The 6,037-nt window shown below is 46.2% G+C and overlaps 1 long non-coding RNA gene across 1 annotated transcript; it reads right to left on the minus strand.

Moving 5' to 3' along the window:
• Positions 1-970: 970 nt before the first annotated feature.
• LOC144365214 (uncharacterized) lies at positions 971-5,692 on the minus strand. Its single transcript, XR_013423520.1, has 2 exons — positions 5,418-5,692; positions 971-3,582 (listed from the first exon to the last, which is right to left on the minus strand). It is a non-coding gene; the product is annotated as an uncharacterized LOC144365214 (long non-coding RNA).
• Positions 5,693-6,037: the final 345 nt, after the last annotated feature.

The raw sequence follows: 6,037 nt of genomic DNA on the forward strand, positions 1-6,037 counted from the left end.
GATTAAAAAAACAAAATTCTTAAGCCCTCTTGCCCCTTTTTGATTTTTCTTCCAATTGGTCTGACAAAAAACACCCCAAAACCACTCTGGAAGGTCCCAGCCTTCTACTTCATTTCTGCCTGTGCCTGGCAGCTGTGTAGAAACTGAAGGTATCTCCATACACCAGGGGGAGAGGACGCTTTAAGTTCCTGACCCCTAAACCTCAATGCCGCTTGGCCATCCTCCTGGATTTCTTTGGTCAACTATTGTTCCATTCTGCACAAGAATGATTACAAACTCTTCCCAGTTCCCATAAATCTGAGCACTTTCCTGGTTCCCTGCACTTGGCTGATGTCCTCTTGTCCCATTTCACTACAGGTAGCCCTTGGGTGGGGGCTCCACATGCAAACTACCTTCAGTTCTGCCCAGCCTTTCCTTCCTCTTGACATAATATGACAAATCCTTCCACTCAGCCTCTGACCTTCTGTCATCTTATTCTTTTTCACTAAAATACATTTAACTTATTTTTCTCCAGGATTATTTTACTACCTTCTAAATATATTCCCACTTTGTAGAATCATGAGTCAGCTTAAAAATGCATATAAGCATAATCAGTGCTATACTGCATTACAGTGAAACCACAATATAGTGAAACACTGTATCCGTGCATTTGTGCTGCTATAACAAAATGTCTGACACTAGATAATTTGTAAACCACAGAAACTTATTTACCCATGGTTTTGGAGCACAGAAAGTCCAAGATCAGGGTGCCGAGAGGTTTCTTGTCTGGAAAGGGCTTGATTGGTGCTTTCAAGATGCTGCCTTGAAGGCTTGAAGGAGGACCCAGAAGGGGTGAAACTGGGTCCTTACGCAGACAGAAGGAGGGGACTCACCCCTTCAAGCCATTTGCAGGGTACTAAAGTCATCACGTGGGATCTTCCCACTTGCCGCAGTCTGGCTGGGCACAAATAACCGGGAGGTCACAAGCCACTTGTAGATTCAAGCAGGAACGAACTTTATTTCCGAACCCACGTGAACGCCACCCACGCAAATTCTCCAGGAACCCTGCAAGAGCTCCACTGGAACTCCGCAAGAACTCAACCATCACCATCCTAATGGCTCGCTGGCGCCACCTCTCAACCACTCCCCCGGCAAAACGCCAGGCGCCATCCCAGCTCGGCTGCGGCTCTCAACACCACGTGACTTAACCACCTCCGAAGGCCCGGCCTCTTAATATCACCATACAGTGGCTTAAGCTTCCACATGAATTTTGGAGTGGGGAGCAAACAATTAGCACAGCGGTTAAGAGCTTGAAATCTAGAGATAAATTGCTCAGGGTCAAGCCTCACCCTGGCTACTCTTTGCACTTGCCACGTTACTTAAACAGTTTGGCCTTAAGTTCTTCTATAAAATAGGGATGGTGGCCTCAGAGTTCGAAGGAATCATGAGTCAGGACACAATACGATTAGGAAAGTATTTGACGCACAGGGCTATGAGTTTGCTCTCCTTGTAAGTTTCCCAAGGACCAGGGTTCTCTTGCAGAGATTTTGCTCACATACAGTATATAATTAGACACCCTGTCCATCGTAGTCCAGTCTGGACCCTTTGCTCTCCAGCTCTGTTTCACATTTGTTCTGCCATCATGCTGGGATTTGACTTCCTCTTACCTTGGTTAGGGCCAATTTTTTCGTACATACCATTACTTACACTTTTGGGCTTTTCCCACCTGCTTTTCTTGGCCTCTGTTTGTAAGAATTTTCAGAGAAGGGAGTGTAGGAAATGAAATCTAGGGATCTCTGAATTGTCTGGAGAGATTGAGTGAACGTTCCCAATAGATCGCTAACTCCAAACCCACAGTCATTTTCCATGGTGTCCAAGGCACTCTGCGTGTTCTGTGTGGTCTCCTGTCACAGCGGTGCCAACACATGTCACCATGAGGACACATTCATCCTTGGTTGATAGGCGACCCCAGATGTGATTGAGAATTTTTCCTTTGCTGTGAAGGACATGCGCTCTGGCTTGGAGTTTCCCATTTATTTCCCCCGTGCTTATTTTAGACTCTTTCCATCTGCGGACAAGTGACTTTTTTGTTTCCGGGTTTGGAGAATTATATTTCTGTTATGCCTTTGAGATCTCATCTCCATTCTTTTCTTTCCTTATTGTTTAAACTCACATTTGAACATCAAACCTTCAGATTCGTCTGCTCTGCTCACATTGCCTCCATCTGTTACTTTGCTCCACATCCCAGGAGATCGGAGACTTCACTTTCTGCCTCCTTTGTTGATACATTTCATCAACCATGCATCCCTTTTCACAGGTCCTCTAGTTTTTATTACATTCTTTCCATCTTATAAACATGACAGTTTCTTAAATCTGTCAGTGAGAGGATTTGCTTTCCTTTGTCACAGTCTCTTTATTCTCTCCATGGCCGTATCTTTTGGGATCTGTTTCCGCCTCACTCTCTCGTATGGATGCGTTCCTTGCTTGATGGTCCACTCACTTCCCACACAGAAAGCCAGGAGCTGACCAGGCCTCTGCTGGGCATGAACCGTGTTCCCCCCACCCCAGCCCCCCAGCTTTCCTCCTTCTTCTTGCCCGTGGCAGACTCACAGGGAGTCCCATAAAGTGGCTACACCATTTCCTAGCTGCTTCCTTCACCGTGAACGGTGGCAAGGAGCTTCTTCCCTCATCCAGAGGCAAGTCAGATCAAGAGGGCCGTGTACTGAGCGGCCAGGACCAGTGGGTGTTGTTGTTGGGGTTTTACTGGAAACACGCCCCTGTCTAACTCTGCGCTGAAGTTCTGGGGGGATAGAGTCCTGTACTGGCTCCATTGTCTGCCATATTCTTCTCCTGCTCTGTCACTCTGCCTTAGCTCGGTCCCACCATAGACGCTGTACAGATGCACAGAACTGCTCCCCTCTCCTGGTTCCCCTTCAGAGAGCAGGATAATGGGCTGTGTTCTCCTGGTCCTGCTTCAGATGCCCACAGGCTTGGCCTGGCTTCTGACCTCGAAGTCGCTGGCTGATAACTTGCATCTTCTGATGACTTTCCCTCTTCTTTTGTTGATAGGTATGGATTCATTTCTTTTTATATTTTGAATGGACTTCAAAAGAGAAGGGAAGTAATCTGTGCACTCATTTTTGCCAACTTGAATTTGAAGCTCTTATCACTCGTTAAAAAATTCATGAAGAATTATTTTTTGGGAATTATTAATTATTAAGCAAAAGACTTGAGACTTTGATCTGTGTCATGCCGCTAACTTCTCATAATAACCCCAAAGAGCCTCTGTTTACAAGTGAGAAAACAGATTCAGAGAAGTCTGTGCCCGAGGTTGCCCAGCCCATGAAGGGCAGACCTAGTGTTTGAACCCGGTCTTCTTGGTCTCAGTTGTGTGCTTTATGCTACAGATGAAAAAACTAGTTGTCGTGGACTTTGAGGAAGGTTGGACCCAATGAAGAAAGACGGAAATTTGTATGCAGCCACTTGTGTGGGATTGAGTGTCTGGACCTTTTTTCACAATGGGTGAGCAAACCTCAGCTCGCGCCTGTCTTAGTGAGTTTTCATGAACAGCAGAGCAGCTCCACAATCAGAACCAGAAGCAACCTGTGTGAGGACAACATCGTTTGAGGACAGAATGAGGACCCAAAACAATCATCATGAGCATGACTAGAAAAATCAGATGTCATCTGAGTGATTTCAGAGGTCAAGATTACTGGACTCAGCAAATAAAAATACAGGGCTCATAGCTGAATGCGGATTTCAGATAAACAAAGAACAATTTTTAGCACAAGTGGGTCCCACTATGGATGATTTGCTGTTTATCTGAATTCCAATTTAATTGGTTTCTTGTATTTCATGGGTTAACATTGCATAGGAAAAAATGATTATTTTGCAGTTCAGTCTGAAAACTCAGTCATGCAACTGTAGCATGGGCTCTGCCTGGGGGAGCACAGAGCGGACGCGTTTGTTTATCGTGACTGATATCAATATAGGTCTCACAGTGGGGTGGGGGAGAAGGACTAGATCTGAGGCCTCATTAAAATAAGCAGAGCCCCTAAGGGAATGTTTCTTAAAAAATGAAATATTTGTTCATAGTGCTCGGGCTGTTGTTTAAAGTGCAGCTTTCTGGGCCAATTAGAAATGTGAACTTCTAGGAAAAGGGCTTCCAAATATCTTTTTTTTTTTTTTAACACATTCCCCAAAGCAATTCTCATACACATGAAAGTTTGAGAATTGCTGATAAAGAGAACAAGGCAGTCTCCCCGGGCATGTCCTGTGTGGGCCACGTGGCAGGTGGTGCTAAGTTTTCAGTGCTAGAGCTACGGACACGCATCCCAACAGACCGGGGAGGGGACCCCGTGCTCTTTACCTGGAGACCCTCCAAGATGACACCACGGCTTTCTTTAAATGCAGTTGTGAGGAACATTTGGGTGTTTCTCTACTGTGTGCCCAGATGTTACAATTATGACCAATGCAAGCAAATCATGGGCCAAGATGGCTTTAACGTGAGGAGGCACCATCTCACTATTATGCCACCCGAAAACAGTCGACCTTGTTGGAGGCAGTGACTTCTCCATCACTGGATGCTTTCTCAAAACCAAGGGTGAAGATTCTGTGGCTGGCCTGAAGGTCAAGTCCTTGAGCCACTGTCAGGTATTTCCTAAGGCCCTTGCCCATGAATTTCAGTCTCAACTTTGAAAGCCATCATGTTTTCACTGAGATCACTGAAAATAATTAGTGATTTAATTAAAAAAAAAAAAAGCCACCAAAAAACCCCTCTGGATTGTGACCATCACAGAAAATGTGGACAGTGATGTAATGAGTTTTGAAATTGTGTAGTTAAGCGTGAACTTGGACTCTTCATTTTGAAGAAGAAAGGAGGACCCACCGTTGCAGAAGACTGTGGTCTTTCCAAGTCAGGTTTTTTGGGGCAAATCATGGAAGCCTCTTCTCCAGAGACCTGCCTGGAATAGGTAAGTCAAGTTTAGCAGAGTGGGCAGTAGGAGGTGAGAAGTAGGGAAAGGATACCACTGTGTTTTTCATGGTAATCATATGACATGTACGCAGCTTCTACAGAATTCTTTTCTGTGGAATTAAATAGGAATAACTGGGAGGACAATGTCACATTTTAAAAAGAAATATGAATTTTAAATTTTATTCTTCTCTAACTTGCAATATTTGAGAGCACTGGACACGTATCATCTTTCAACACAAACCAACGTGCCATGCATCAAGCACGTATTCCATCTTTACAGCGAGAAGCGCCATGCTTTCTTGACAAGGAGGGGAAATGCCTTGGAGTTAAGCCCTCACAGCTCATGTGGGTTTCAGCGGAAGATCCAGCTACTTAGAAACGCAGGCTTTTTTCCCCATTTCATAATACAATGAATTTTAAAAAGCAGGCCCACTCATTACTCAAATTACCAAGTCCTACTCACCAAAGTGAAGTTGATTGACTGGAGGGCTGGGATTACATAAGGCTCTGCTCCTGGGCTCACCATCCTCCCCACGCCATGACTTTAATAGCAGCCTGTGCTTCTGACCCCTGCGTTGCCTTCCTAACGCCAAGAAAAGGGTGAGCAGGAAGAAGCCAGAGGTACCAGTGGGGGAGGACTCAGAGGAAGTGCTGGGGTCACAGAGGAGGGATCCAAAGTCCAGTCCAGCAGGCCACTTTGATCAGTAACTCAGTCCCAGGGACGCAGGGAGGGGTGGTGGTGGCTCTGTGGGGTGGGGAGAGGGTAGAGGGTGGACCCTGGGGAGGGAGCCAGGCAGAGCTGGCCCTGGACCTGCTGGGGGAGGGGACAGGAGAGCCACGCCTGAGCTCCAAAGGAAGGAACAAGCATTCTATTTTTAATCCCCGTGATTCTGTTAAAGGACACAGAGGACCCCAGGGGCAGAGTAGACTACAGCTTTATTTGGGATCAGGGCTATCCTCCCCACCTCTTCAATGCTCAGAATGTTCTAGTGACTTCTGTCCACAGAGATGTGAAACCTAGGACCTGGAGAAGCAGACAGGTAGGGGGCAGGCAGGTGCTGCCAGGGAGGGAACAGGCCCCCC

Source organism: Ictidomys tridecemlineatus, chromosome 6 (assembly GCF_052094955.1).
Source record: "Ictidomys tridecemlineatus isolate mIctTri1 chromosome 6, mIctTri1.hap1, whole genome shotgun sequence".
NCBI lineage: Eukaryota > Metazoa > Chordata > Mammalia > Rodentia > Sciuridae > Ictidomys > Ictidomys tridecemlineatus.